General features: G+C 45.0%; 1 long non-coding RNA gene across 2 annotated transcripts; it reads left to right on the forward strand.

Moving 5' to 3' along the window:
- Positions 1-1,660: 1,660 nt before the first annotated feature.
- LOC144122878 (uncharacterized) lies at positions 1,661-13,327 on the forward strand. Of its 2 annotated transcripts, XR_013312925.1 has the most exons (4): positions 1,661-1,722; positions 2,116-2,267; positions 4,120-4,220; positions 13,074-13,327. It is a non-coding gene; the product is annotated as an uncharacterized LOC144122878 (long non-coding RNA). The 2 variants fall into 2 exon arrangements; XR_013312926.1 differs by lacking the exon at positions 4,120-4,220.
- Positions 13,328-14,394: the final 1,067 nt, after the last annotated feature.

Here is a 14,394-nt window from a genome sequence, read left to right on the forward strand (position 1 = left end):
AACATAGAAGTAAGAACATAAGCATGCCTCGTCCTTGTGTTTCTTTGTATTCTTCAATTACGGGAACTACTTCATCGTTCAGCTGCCTGACCTACCTACATTCGTCTGCGACTTCTCGCCTCTCGCCACTGCTTGTCTCTAGGGGCACAAACGTTGCCAGTTCCACAGCAGGAGGCCCACCTTCAAAATTATAACTTGCTAGATACGTGACAGCCTAGCTGCTTTGTTCAGTATACAGGCAGGCTTTGTTCATTTGGGGTCTGCAGGTGAAAGCTGTTGTCTTAATAGTGAATGTTCCCATGTTTCCTTTTTTTTCTTCTTTCTATGTAATGGCTAGGACAAAAAACTGTTGCCCACCCAATGCAACGGAAGTAGCCACATAATCATAAGGTCTCTTTCATTCAGCTGCACTTTCTGCACTAGTGCGGTACGAGTTCTAGGTTGGCCGAAATGAATGAAATGAAAGCCGAATTGCTGCACCGCAGCTGCAATTGGTGGGTGTGAACAAACAAACGCTAAAACATAGGACACGTCATTCGGGTGGCATCCCGACTGAGTTTCACTCCTGTATATACATTTCTTTTTTCATGAGGCCAATTAAGCGTTCGTTCACTGCAAAGTCATAACAGTTGGCCCCTCCTAGAACCCACTTGGCGTGAAGCGTAGCTGCCAGGGTTTGCGTCACCAAGCTGTTTCTGGTCTTTGTTTTCATCAGGTTGATCTGAAAGAAAACTCTCTCCACTGTTGCACTGGAGTGCGGCAAACATAGAAGCTTGTAGACGAAGTCGTTCAAGAGAGGGAACATTGGACTCCCGTCTCCTTGCCTGGCATCTCTCACTCGTTTCCAGAAGCGTTCAACGCTCGCATCTGCCGGCAGGTCCATTTCTGTATTGCGGAGCAGTCTCCATTCTGCGTCAATTTTGTTCATTTCTCTTCCTGGCACCAGAGAAGGGAATGAGGTGGCAAGTGGGGCTATTGAAGAAATCCGCTTTTCGATGACAACTTGCGGGTTGATTGCCTCCAGTCTCTTCATCTGGACGTTGTCCAATGGGAATCTGGTTAATATCTGGCTTGCCGTACCTCGTACCTCCTCCCGGCCCGACCACGCCACCTCGATCCCAACGCTTTCCCCTCGTGCACATGGCGCATAGCCAGATTGTCAAAATCAAGGTGGTGAAGAAACAGTGAATAAGGAACCGATTCACATCGAAAAATAAAAAGGCCCATGCGGAAAGTAAAATTTCCCTAGATTACAACAAAAATCCCTTTTCCCCTAAACAACGTTTAAATTCCCTAGATCTAGGGGAAAATCCCTAGGGTTGGCAGCACTGACTGAAAGCAATGCTCGGCTCGGCTCAAACATGGCTCAAACAGCAAAAAAATTGGCGGACGTGACGTCTTCTCTTCAAACCGGATGCGACGTCATGGGTTGAAATAACGCTTGCGTTATTTCGACCTGGTTGTAGCAGTCACTGCCGTCTCCGCGACCGTCTGCGAGCCATGTTTGGCGCCGGAGTAGGGGGCACGGGCTCGACAGCCGGCAGCCGAACCCGAAGTCTTCGTCGAGCACGCGCCGCCACCGCCGCTGAGGGCGCTAAGGTCGCGTCGTGTGCATACCTTTTCCGGTTCAAGATCACGACGTCGTGCGCACCGACCGAGTCTGAGCCCGCTTGCCCGGCAGTGGACCCAAAGGCCCGGAGGGAAAGACTCGTCTGTTTTTTCGTAAGTTCTGCTCAAAAGCTCTGTGCAGTTCAACACAAAAGAGCTTGCGCTGAGCGTGTTTTATATCTTCTGTCAACCCAGCCCAACGTAACTCATGCTCATGTAAAACATGCATAATTACCAGCTTTTGGGTGCTCCCGAGAAAAGGCGGGAAACTTTTGACAACAGTCCAGTTGAACTAACCGTTTGTGCGATGAGTTTTGTACGCGGTCGGATTTTTTGTGGCCCCGCGGCTGGGAAAGTCTGTAGAGCGTTGAATTAATGCTGCACTTTACAGTTGTGTGCTGCTGTTAGAATTCGCTTTCTAAAACAGGCGCAAAAATTGCGGCGAGATAAGCGATTACGCTTTGGTGTCGGCAGCGCGAAACATGTTCTTTTAAATTCATATTTCAGAAAACAGGACTTTAAAAATTGACTGGCAGTTTTGTGGTATGCACGGATCTTCCCGATTCCTGCTTCGAGTCCGGCGTTGGCTTGCTGGCGCAGAGGCTGAACAAATGGGAAGTTAAAATGCTGAGGCAGCAAAGGCTCTAAGGCGCCACAAGGTGAGCCCTCAACCTTCTGTGAGAATTTTAAAATGAGTGCTGTGCCACCTGCGCCGAGCATCGGTTTTACGTGGGAAAGGTGCTTGGACCCAGGTAGCCAACTAGAATGGAGCGCTTGAGGCAACTGGAGAAGCAAGCTTAATTTTAAGGCCTCTAAGCTTAAGACATTTTTACAGCTGATGGTGTAAAGAGCCCTTAAAGAGATTAACATTGTGGGCAATGTGCTTGATGTCCTTTAACTGTTTGGAAGCTTGTGAGGTGCATAAAGCTCACAAGGCATTGTTGCTGTGTGTGACAGGTCATTGTGGTGATATTAGAAGAAGACATAGTGCAGCACAATGGGACAGAGAAAAGGAGCACACAGGATAAGCGCTCGTCCTGTGTGCTTTTCTCTGTCTCATTGTGCTGCGCTGTCTTCTAATATGCTATACGAACAAGCCCAAACTGCAACTTTGTAAAGATTGGTCATGACAGGTTTCTCTGATTTGGCTGCACTCTCTGCACTAGTTCTGTGAAGTTCCGCGGTGGTGCCGGCAGCATGCAACAACAGCTCAGGCAGTTCAAATGCAGCTTGGCACTGGCCGCTTCCAAAACGAATGGTCGAGTGCAGGCCCGATTGTCCAATAGTCTTGCTGTCGTCACGAAATTGCAACCAACTGCATGCCGCCGACACCAACAACCACCAAAATCCTGAAACACTTCGAAGAATTTTCAAGCAGCAAATCGCAATGAAGTTTTACCATGAACCTGCTCTAGGAAATGGTCGTTTCACAGAAAGAAAAAAAATCGTTGCATGTATACACACAGGCGACTTACGAATTAGCTCTGAAATGCTGCCCATGCGACTCGACTTGACCGCCTAGGTTTTCATTATGACTCCTCAAACAGTCACTCACCTCCTCTATGTGTAGGTCGAAGACGCAGAGAACGTATGACACAAGCTATTTAATGAAATGGTGACAGTTATTTGCTGAAAGGTTATGGCTTATGGGGGTTTAACGTCCCAAACCAACTCAGGCTATGAGGGATGCCGTAGTGAAGGGCTCCGAAAATTTTGACCACCTGGTGTTCTTTAAGAGAGCATAGACACCTAACTTTTGGGTGCGTGGTTTCTTCTTTTTAATGTAAAGACACCACTGCAGTGGCTCAGTGGTTATGGGGCTTGGCTGCTGACCCGAAAGACGTGGGTTCGATCCCGGCCGCAGGGGTTGAATTTTGATGGAGGCGAAATTCTAGAGGCCCATGTACTGTGTGATGTCAGTGCACGTTAAAGAACCCCAGGTGGTTGAAATTTCCAGAGCCCTTCACTAAGTGTCCCTCATAGCCTGAGTCGCTTTGGAACATTAAACCCCCATAAACCAAGCCAATCTTTTTTGTAATGAGGTGTAAGGCATCATTATACACGTGGTATGCTCCTATGGCTGCTAAATAATTTATAACTGAATTTCTTTCTTGTGCTGTTTCAGTTTCACTAGCTGAACGATGACTGTGGCATCAAAGAGAGGTTGTAGGTCATGTGAGGCGTGAAAAACTGCAATATAATCGCTGCTTCCACATTAGTTGTCATTCCGGCTCTTGAGGAAGGCTGGCTTCAGCACTGCAGTAAATCATAACGATGAAGCAGCGATTATATGGGCGTTTTTCCATGCCTCACGTGACACAAAAGCACTCTTTGACGTCACAGTAATTGTTCGGCTGTTCAAACTGAAACAGCGTGACAGAAAAAATTCAATTATAAATTGTTTAGTGGCCATGGGCAAATATCACATGGTGATTCATGGGTAGTAGTATATTCTGCATCGTTGTAGAGAAGAAAACATGCCACCAAAATTACGTGTCTATATTCCTTTAGCACGCAGAAAACCAAATGGAAAATGCTCTTGGCCATTCCCTCCAATGCAAATGCTGGAGTGCATTGACTGCATATCCACGCATCATCCCAGAAGTGCACAGGTGCGCGAGAAGCTGCCAATTCTGCTGTTCAATTGATTTGTTCTGGAGGCAAGTTCGTGGAAATGCATTGCATGTCACTGAGACGCTGTTGCCTATGTTGCCCTTGAGTTAGAAATAGGGCCTCAAATGATGCCACAAAAACCCGACAACTCACGGCCAACTTTCTTAGACGTTTTCAAAAATTATAAAGCGCACTTAGGACAACAGACAAGAGAGACCAAACCACACAAGCGCTTACTCGCAACTTCGCGTTTATTCGAGAAACACACAAAAGGAAGAACAATCACAAACAAAACAAAAGCCATCGCGCAGGCGTGACAGGAAAAGTGCTCATACAGGTGCGTCAAGATAACAAAACTCTCTTTCATGCAAAACCACCATAGGGTCGGCAACACACGTGTGCTGATTCTTACGGATGTGATAGGCCTCTGAAATCTCTCTGGTTAGCTGATTAGGGTGTCGGAACAAGGTTTTAGTTTGGTCAAGCAAAGGCTTGCAGCCGCTGCATTTTGAACAGTGCTTAGCGAGATTAGATGAAGGCGACTTATTCAATGACAAAAAATGCTCTTGCAAGCGCACATTAAGGCAGCGGCCCGTTTGACCGATATAGGTCCGGCCACAAGAAAAGGGAATGTGATACACCACTCCTTTTGAACATCTGACATAGCGGTTCTTGTGATTCACAGTGCAGCACCGCTTTCGTTTATCACATACACCGCTGCTAGAGCGCGCAGCAACCTTCGCACAAACACTACTAACTTTCTGAGGGGCAGAGAAGAGAACATTAACACCATATCTGTTACCCACGTTTTTTAGTTGATGAGAAAACCGATGAACATAAGGTATGACTGCAATATTTTTCTTTTTCTCCTCAGAACCCTTCAAAAGTGACCTATTGAACTCTTTTACTTTTTTCAGCACCTTGCTAGAAGCTAGAAACAGCACGTCCTCTGGAAATTCAGCCAATCTTAGTCTGTTCACTTGCTCGCAGAAACTTTCCTTCATTTCGTGGGGGCACGACTTGAGCAAAGACGATCCTAGGCAGGATACAGCAATGCCGCACTTCACAATTTTTGAGTGATTTGATTGATAATTTAAGAGTGGTTTATCAGACCTCGGAGAATACCTCCAGCACACATGATCCTGCACGAAATGAAGTTTTGTGTCAAGGAACTGCAGGCAATCGTTTGTAGGAGTTTCAAAGGTGAACTGTAATCCACGCCCATATTCTTTAAAAATCTTAATAATGTCCACCGCCCTCCTTGTAAATTCATGTCGGTCAACAAACACCAGATAATCATCGACATACCTGAAAATCTTTTTTGCAAGGCCACTCTGATTCTTTTCAATATAAGAGAACTCGAGACAGGAAGATATCACTGAGGACGGGCGCTACTTTGGATCCGATACAAACACCTGTCTTTTGAATAAACAAATGCCCATTCCAGTCCACAAAAGTAGAAGCCAGATAAAACGACAGCACTTCTAAAAACGAAGGAACAGAAATACCACAGGCATTGACAAAGCATTGTTCATCATTATCCTCGGTAATGCAATCACTAACAAATTTCATCAGTGTGTCATGTGGCAGCGAGTAGAAGAGGTCCTTAACATCAATACTAAATGCAGACGCTCCTTTTGGATTATGATTCTTAAGGTAGTCGACAACAGCCAAAGAATTTGGCGTCTGATATGGGTCCGCTAAGGTAAGGCCTTTTAGGTGCTTTTGCAGGAAGCATGAAACTGCATGTTGCCAAGTCGACCGCTCAGTGACAATAGCACGGAAGGGTATGTCGTCCTTATGCGTTTTGGCTGAAAAGAAGACTTCGAGCCTTAGGCCTTCAGCCTTTTTAACGCTAGAGCGCAAATTCTCTAGGTTTAAACGCGACAAGAGTTTCAGAGCATTTTCCTTGACCTTTGTAGCTTCGACTTTAACAGGTCTAAAATGTGCTTCCATTGCCGAATAAGCCTTTTTCTTAAATAAGTGTTCGGGTAACACAAAAAAAGAGCAACCGTTGCCTGAAGCCTATGGTAGATTTTTTGACATCCAGTGAGCAGCGGGTAGTTGTGTCCGACAAAGAGGGGTACTTCGTTGTGTTACCCGAACACTTATTTAAGAAAAAGGCTTATTCGGCAATGGAAGCACATTTTAGACCTGTTAAAGTCGAAGCTACAAAGGTCAAGGAAAATGCTCTGAAACTCTTGTCGCGTTTAAACCTAGAGAATTTGCGCTCTAGCGTTAAAAAGGCTGAAGGCCTAAGGCTCGAAGTCTTCTTTTCAGCCAAAACGCATAAGGACGACATACCCTTCCGTGCTATTGTCACTGAGCGGTCGACTTGGCAACATGCAGTTTCATGCTTCCTGCAAAAGCACCTAAAAGGCCTTACCTTAGCGGACCCATATCAGACGCCAAATTCTTTGGCTGTTGTCGACTACCTTAAGAATCATAATCCAAAAGGAGCGTCTGCATTTAGTATTGATGTTAAGGACCTCTTCTACTCGCTGCCACATGACACACTGATGAAATTTGTTAGTGATTGCATTACCGAGGATAATGATGAACAATGCTTTGTCAATGCCTGTGGTATTTCTGTTCCTTCGTTTTTAGAAGTGCTGTCGTTTTATCTGGCTTCTACTTTTGTGGACTGGAATGGGCATTTGTTTATTCAAAAGACAGGTGTTTGTATCGGATCCAAAGTAGCGCCCGTCCTCAGTGATATCTTCCTGTCTCGAGTTCTCTTATATTGAAAAGAATCAGAGTGGCCTTGCAAAAAAGATTTTCAGGTATGTCGATGATTATCTGGTGTTTGTTGACCGACATGAATTTACAAGGAGGGCGGTGGACATTATTAAGATTTTTAAAGAATATGGGCGTGGATTACAGTTCACCTTTGAAACTCCTACAAACGATTGCCTGCAGTTCCTTGACACAAAACTTCATTTCGTGCAGGATCATGTGTGCTGGAGGTATTCTCCGAGGTCTGATAAACCACTCTTAAATTATCAATCAAATCACTCAAAAATTGTGAAGTGCGGCATTGCTGTATCCTGCCTAGGATCGTCTTTGCTCAAGTCGTGCCCCCACGAAATGAAGGAAAGTTTCTGCGAGCAAGTGAACAGACTAAGATTGGCTGAATTTCCAGAGGACGTGCTGTTTCTAGCTTCTAGCAAGGTGCTGAAAAAAGTAAAAGAGTTCAATAGGTCACTTTTGAAGGGTTCTGAGGAGAAAAAGAAAAATATTGCAGTCATACCTTATGTTCATCGGTTTTCTCATCAACTAAAAAACGTGGGTAACAGATATGGTGTTAATGTTCTCTTCTCTGCCCCTCAGAAAGTTAGTAGTGTTTGTGCGAAGGTTGCTGCGCGCTCTAGCAGCGGTGTATGTGATAAACGAAAGCGGTGCTGCACTGTGAATCACAAGAACCGCTATGTCAGATGTTCAAAAGGAGTGGTGTATCACATTCCCTTTTCTTGTGGCCGGACCTATATCGGTCAAACGGGCCGCTGCCTTAATGTGCGCTTGCAAGAGCATTTTTTGTCATTGAATAAGTCGCCTTCATCTAATCTCGCTAAGCACTGTTCAAAATGCAGCGGCTGCAAGCCTTTGCTTGACCAAACTAAAATCTTGTTCCGACACCCTAATCAGCTAACCAGAGAGATTTCAGAGGCCTATCTCATCCGTAAGAATCAGCACACGTGTGTTGCCGACCCTATGGTGGTTTTGCATGAAAGAGAGTTTTGTTATCTTGACGCACCTGTATGAGCACTTTTCCTGTCACGCCTGCGCGATGGCTTTTGTTTTGTTTGTGATTGTTCTTCCTTTTGTGTGTTTCTCGAATAAACGCGCAGTTGCGAGTAAGCGCTTGTGTGGTTTGGTCTCTCTTGTCTGTTGTCCTAAGTGCGTTTATAATTTTTGAAAATGAAAAACCAACTAGCTCAGATGTCAATTCTGTTTCTTAGACGTGTCAGTTGAAACTTCTTGTCAGTGCGGCGACGTCAAAGCACTAAGTGCTCGCTGTGCGTTGTGTGTGAGATCGTGTGCAGAGCAGGAAGATGCGTAGCAGTCCTGTGACTGATATGCAGACTCTTCACCAAGGCAGTGCTGATGCCTATTCGCACGTCACCTCCCGTCCACGTGCGCCGCTTCCCTGGAGAGCTGGCCATTACTGGTTGTGCACTTTTAAGTGGAACGCCTTATATGACACATTGACATTGATACCCGGCGTCATTGTCGATGTCCAGGAAACGTGGTCCACAACCCCAATGACGTCATCAGCAGAGGGAAAATTTCTTCCGAAGGTGCAGAGAATTGAACCAATTGAGGGCCTTCGATTGCAAGGCGATCACGCAACCTATGGGCCACAAAACTGCGTTGCTTCTTGGCGAATAATGATTCATTTAATTTATGTGTTACCTTATGACTGTATGCTAATGAGTAGGTGTGTCATTAGAAAGGAAGGAAACAATATAAATTAAAAAATTAATGTTTTTTGCCTTCAAAGTGCTGAAGTAGTCTCAAGTGCCCTCCGTAATTTATTCTTGGTTTGGGAGTCGCCGCGGTGGCTCATTGGTTATATGGTGCTCGGCTGCTGACCCGAAAGACTGGTTCTATCCCGTCTGCGGCAGTCTCATTTCGGTGGAGGCGAAATGCTATAGGCCCGTGTACTGTGCGATGTCAGTGCACGTTAAAGAACCCCAGGTGGTCGAAATTCCCGGAGCCCTTCACTATGGCGTCCCTCATAGCCATAGTCGATTGCTTTGGAATGTTAAACCCCATAAACTGCATCTTTGCTTTGTATATGCTCATCTCCACAAACGCGAGGCCAAAGCATGGCAGATACGAGGAGAAGCATGGACTCGGTATGTAGCAAAAGTAATATTGCTAGTAATTGATTACTTTTCCGTGAAATTACTGCTTGAAAGTAGTTCATTACATTAATAAATTACCAGGCCGCAAAAGTAATGAATTACATTAGAAGTTACTGAAAAAGGTAATTCATTTACTGTAATTATATTACAGCAATTAATTTGCTGGCTAGTCTGCCACACACTGATTTCAAGGTGATTGCACACTGCTTTTCAATGAATGCGAAATCCTGACATCATAGCTTCTGCAAATGGTACGCAACAAGGCCTTTTGTATTTTTAAGGGAAAGGTTCGTGCCACCTTCCCTTTTATTTTTTTGCCCCCCGCCACCCTGTCCCCCTTTATATTTTTTTTATGTTATGAATGCAGTGTTTTAGCAACAAGCTTGAATTAGCCCCTATGAAAAAATTTTTTGCTGGTCTGCACGTGACTGTCTCCATGTTCACGTTTTGCGCCATTTCCTAGTCCCTGGCATTTATTGGCACCTTCACTTCATTAAAACTTTTGTGAATGTGCTGGTACAAATTTTGAAAAGTTCTTTTTCTAGCGCTTGCAAGTTGTTTCCATATTTTTGTTTTCCATGGCGGTGAAGTTTCATGGCATGTCCAGTCCGTCAACTATTTTTTATGGTTCTCAGATACTTTGACCCGTTACACTTGTGTATTGTGGAAGAGCCGCAGCTGCTCTTAAGATGCTTTGTGTCCTTGCCTTTGTGCAGGGCAGCAGTAGCGTCTTTTTCGCAGTACTCAAGTGCATGTGGGCAAAGCATCCAAAAATGACTAGCTTGGCTGGCATTTTCTCTTGGTCTCTGAATGCATCATATGGTCAGAATTTGGCAAAATTATGGACATGTATACCAGAGATTCGTTTCAAAAAGTTATCCAGGATTTGTATTGTGAATAAAAATAGCACAACACGCATAATTTTTGGTTTTATGATACTGCAGATTACACGAACCAAGAACAGAACAGCAAGGTTCTACTGAATTTCTTTGAAGGGCTGTGGCGGTGTTCAAGGGTGTCTAGCAACCTAGAATTGTCAAGAGGAATTTCGTTTACCTGGGAAGATTGGAGAGTTGTGAGGGATACCATCAAGAAAGTGGTCAAGTCTCGGAAAAGGACGGACTGAAATTAACGCAGAGGTCTGCTGCGAGTTTTAACGATACTGTGAGTGTCCAGCACACGGTTCGTTCTTATTGGCATGAGATATTTTTGCTTCTAATGAGTATTAGGCATGGCAGCCTGTCTGTTTTAGCTGTCTTTTTCTTGTCTTCAATTAAGTGAGCATTGGATATACTGGTTGGTTCTGTATAGGTTGCCGCACTCCTCATTAAATTTGGTCTGGTGCATATGAATAGACACAGCTACGTTCAAAAGTATTTTCTGTGGAATAAACCGTAGTCATAGTAATGTGCAGAATTCATGCACTTTCAGTATACTGATGCAAGGTGCCACGCCACCCCAGTGTGGCATCAAAATCGATCTGTAAACCTTGCTCTCAGGCCTCGTCAATCTTGTAGGCTATTGCAGAAACAAACAGAGGCTAGTTTCTCTGCGGTTCGAGCTGTGATGACGAGGTCGTAAAAAGCTGTTACTTTTTGTGGAAATCGCTTGATGCTTGTCCTGTGCCATTGCTGCTATCGAAAGGGATGCCAGAGTGTGCCTTCATTGGAAAGGTAGTAAAAGGCAGTGCTTCTCAGTGATGAGCAACCTTTGTCAACCAAACTTTGTCAGCCCTCTTGTTCAAGGGTTCGTTCCTGAAAGCCTGAAGTAATTTTTAGCAGTACAATGAGCAGTGTATGGAGCCCCTGAAAGCATGCAGAGTGTTCCGTTTAGAAATTTTCCAGAATTTTCTCAAAGTAGAGTTGTTTGTTTCTTTTGTGAAAGCACATGTAATGTCAGCACATATTGCCACCGCTCTTATGAACCATTAAAAGAAAGCAAAAACTTGGGAGCATAATTCTAACAAAGTTCCGAATCTAAGACTCCGGATCACCCAGGCACTTTTCATCTAGTGAGAAGGGAAACAGCTGCTGAAATTTCTGCACAGATTCCTAGTTGAAATGTGCCAGCATCTGTGGGTCCGTTACGGCCAGGGATTCCAGTGTGGTGAAACCCATACACAAGAGTTAAGCGGGTCATGTCCCGTCAAGAATGCTGCACCTGGGGCAGCATTTCACAGCTGGGGGTGTCACAAGGGAGTGTGGAAGAGGTCGTCTTGTTAATGCTCTCACTTTTGTTGTAGCTTAAGCTGCTGTTCATAGATTTTTTGTGTCATTAATGTTTCTCAACAATGCACACATCACGTCATGCGCCTTTTCAGTGTCTGAACTGTGACAAGAGCATCTCCACCGCAGCTGTGGCTTCGTGCTTAAGTGCTCGCCTCGGCTACTGGAGGTCGTGGGTACGATTCCCGCAGCCTCCGGTCCACCAGCCAATTAATCCAATAGGAACAGGCGGTCCCCCGGCCTAGTGCTCGGCTCTCCAGGGGTGCACTGCGTGGGAAGGATAGCCTGCGCCTCAAAATTCCCGTCAAATGCAGGCACAAAAACGTCTCCACGTGGTTAAAAACCGCAGTCCAAAACTCTCGCCTTGTGCCAGTTACGAAACTTACAACGTTCACTTCTCTAGCCTCAAGATAGATGTGCCATAAGCACTCTCCGCTCACAAGCACCCTTCGAGCAAAGTGCGGCGGTATTTGCTTGCTACCGTTGTGGCTGGCTCACACGCATCGGCAGGTGTGCATGACGGGTTAAAAAAAAAGATGGTCTTCTACTGCACGAGGTGGATTTAGGGTTGCTTGACGGCGAAACTTATCTCTGATCTGTCAAGGCAACGGTTTGGTCGAAGACCCTTCTCCCAAGCATCTCACCCTAGATGAGCCGAGCACCATGGCGGGGAAATCTTAAAACCGGTGGGTACCCGGCGGCACTGGGAATCTAACACAGCACCTCCCGAATGTGAGGCGGATGCTCTACCACAAGGCTGCGCTTCGGTGCTATGATCTTCGCCAAAAGGCTCAGAAATGAAAAGCCGAAAGATTTTCGTTCGGCAGCTTACAAAGTCAAGCTGTCATGTTTTTTCCTGAACACAGTTATGGCTCAGACTAATTGTACCATTCTACATGATTTTCCCTCATTCATTGAGATGCTCAATAAGCTTTAGGATGCGATAAATTACGAAGAGGAATGAAATGTTTCTTTACATCACTGCATTTTGTGGAAACATGTTTGTATTGTAATTTCAAATATCTGTTTTATAATTTGAACTACTCGAAAATAAAGCATATCGCAGTACTGGCCGGCATTTCGAAAGGCCCTGATATTCACAGCATGTGTACGAGAGCAGACGATGCAGCGGTCCCTGTGTCACTACTTTTGGAGCCCACATGACCAGGGGAGTGACGTCACAATGCACCCCGACACTCAGAAACCGAAATCGCTCAGTATAAATAATGCGGTAATATTTAATGTGCATATTTGAATTACGGAGCACGTATCACGCACCGGGTGGGAGTATACAATGTTTGAAACTAAGAACACTCCAAGCAAACATTTGATGTCTCCGTCCCTTTAAGGTCTTCGGTTTAGCATATGGAGCTTGTGACCTCCTGTGTGCCAGCATCAGAAGCCTTTCAGAAACCCTTTCGTTGTTTGTCTTGACTATTTTTATTCATTCTTGGTCTCTGCCTTGTACACACTTCTTTTTGTGTGTGGTTTCTCTGGCACATCTTGAACAATGTTCCTTTTATCCTTTCTTTTAAGGATCTTTCTAATGTCCATACGCAAAGCCACTACAGCAGTGCGTGGGCTGCTGCTGTAGCCTGTTGGGAGATGTCCTTAACTTTTTTCCCTCATATGCATTCCATTTTTTGCGTATTTCTTTGTGGGTTTCTCTTAGTGGTTTATTAGTTGCATTTTATTGTTGTGAGCTTGCATACTTTTTTCTCTTTTCATGGCATCCAACCCTGTGTATGACTGACACTAGTGGAGGGACTGCAGCAGCCGACCTTGCATGGCGCGGCATTCTCTGGTCCAAGGCACCTATTCCCCGTTCCAGGCTACTGGCTCAAGATTGTGCCCACAATTCTGCACCTTGGCCTACAGGCAGAGTCGCATTAGGCCCACGTCGGCCAGGACTTCCTTGCCAAATAAAGTGTTCCTACCGACACGCCTTGTCAGTAATTGATGAAGCGTGTGAATAAATGAGTAACAACTTCGTTGGCCGTATAGAAAAACCGTGTTACAAAGCAGTTTTTTTAAGGCCATACCCAGACACCACATTGTTTCCTCTGAGCAACCTACTCATCTTTGAGGTAAGTGTTTGTCGTGTGTCGCATCACAGTCTGAAGTGTTGCTGCAGAACCGCATATTGCCTTCCTGCTTATGCCATTGCAGCAGAAAATGCTCCACAAAGCTAATGAAAAAAAAAACAATTTCGTCAACATACTGCTTTTAGACAACTGCTAAACGGGTGTTGAAGCCCACTGAACATTGTAATTGAGGCACTTTGAATTGAATGTTCTTTGTAGGTATTTTACAAAGGCAAGATAACAGTCCTAGCAGTGCTACTGGGATTGCTACTCGCTGCAAACGAGGTTGATTCTGTAGCACTGGGCAGTTTTTGAAATTCGCATTACCCGAACCTGCACTGTAAAAGAGCATAAAGAAAACGATGTCTTCCTCGGTAATTCATGCCATGCAACATGACATGGAAACCATGACATGGCCTGTTTATCCATTGCCTTCAGGTTCAAGACATCTGCCAGTTTCTATACGGTAGCTTGAGACTGTTGCACTGGAAAATTACATTTCTCTTGAAGGCGCTTTTTGAGCAGGAATTGGGTTTACCCTGGTTATCGTGATTTATGTTTTGGGTGCACAAACTGGGTAATATCAGGCTTTAACTGCTAACAAGAGGCCCTAAATATTTGCTAAATTTGATTTATAGTCTTCTCTTACTGTTGTAACCTATCTTTCCTCAAGCAGAACGGTGGCTGAGTGAATTCGCATCACCTGTTAATGTCAGATTATTTTTTTCTTTTCTCAGCTGCTGAGGGCCATTATTGCCAGAGGGGTATGTAAGGTGTGTACTGTAAACAGGGAAATCGCTTAATTCAAACCGACGGTATTTACAAACTGGCACTTCGCTCCCGTCAAAATCGCGCATTTCAGTGCAACAAAGCTGCCGGTAATATAAGCATACGCAACGGCCGTACAGCTTACCTGTCCTGACCGATGAAGCATGGCAATGCAGCGCGCTGCATGTGGCCATCGTGGAGAACCACTCGTCTACTACCCCTGTCACA

This window comes from Amblyomma americanum, chromosome 3 (genome assembly GCF_052857255.1).
Source record: "Amblyomma americanum isolate KBUSLIRL-KWMA chromosome 3, ASM5285725v1, whole genome shotgun sequence".
NCBI lineage: Eukaryota > Metazoa > Arthropoda > Arachnida > Ixodida > Ixodidae > Amblyomma > Amblyomma americanum.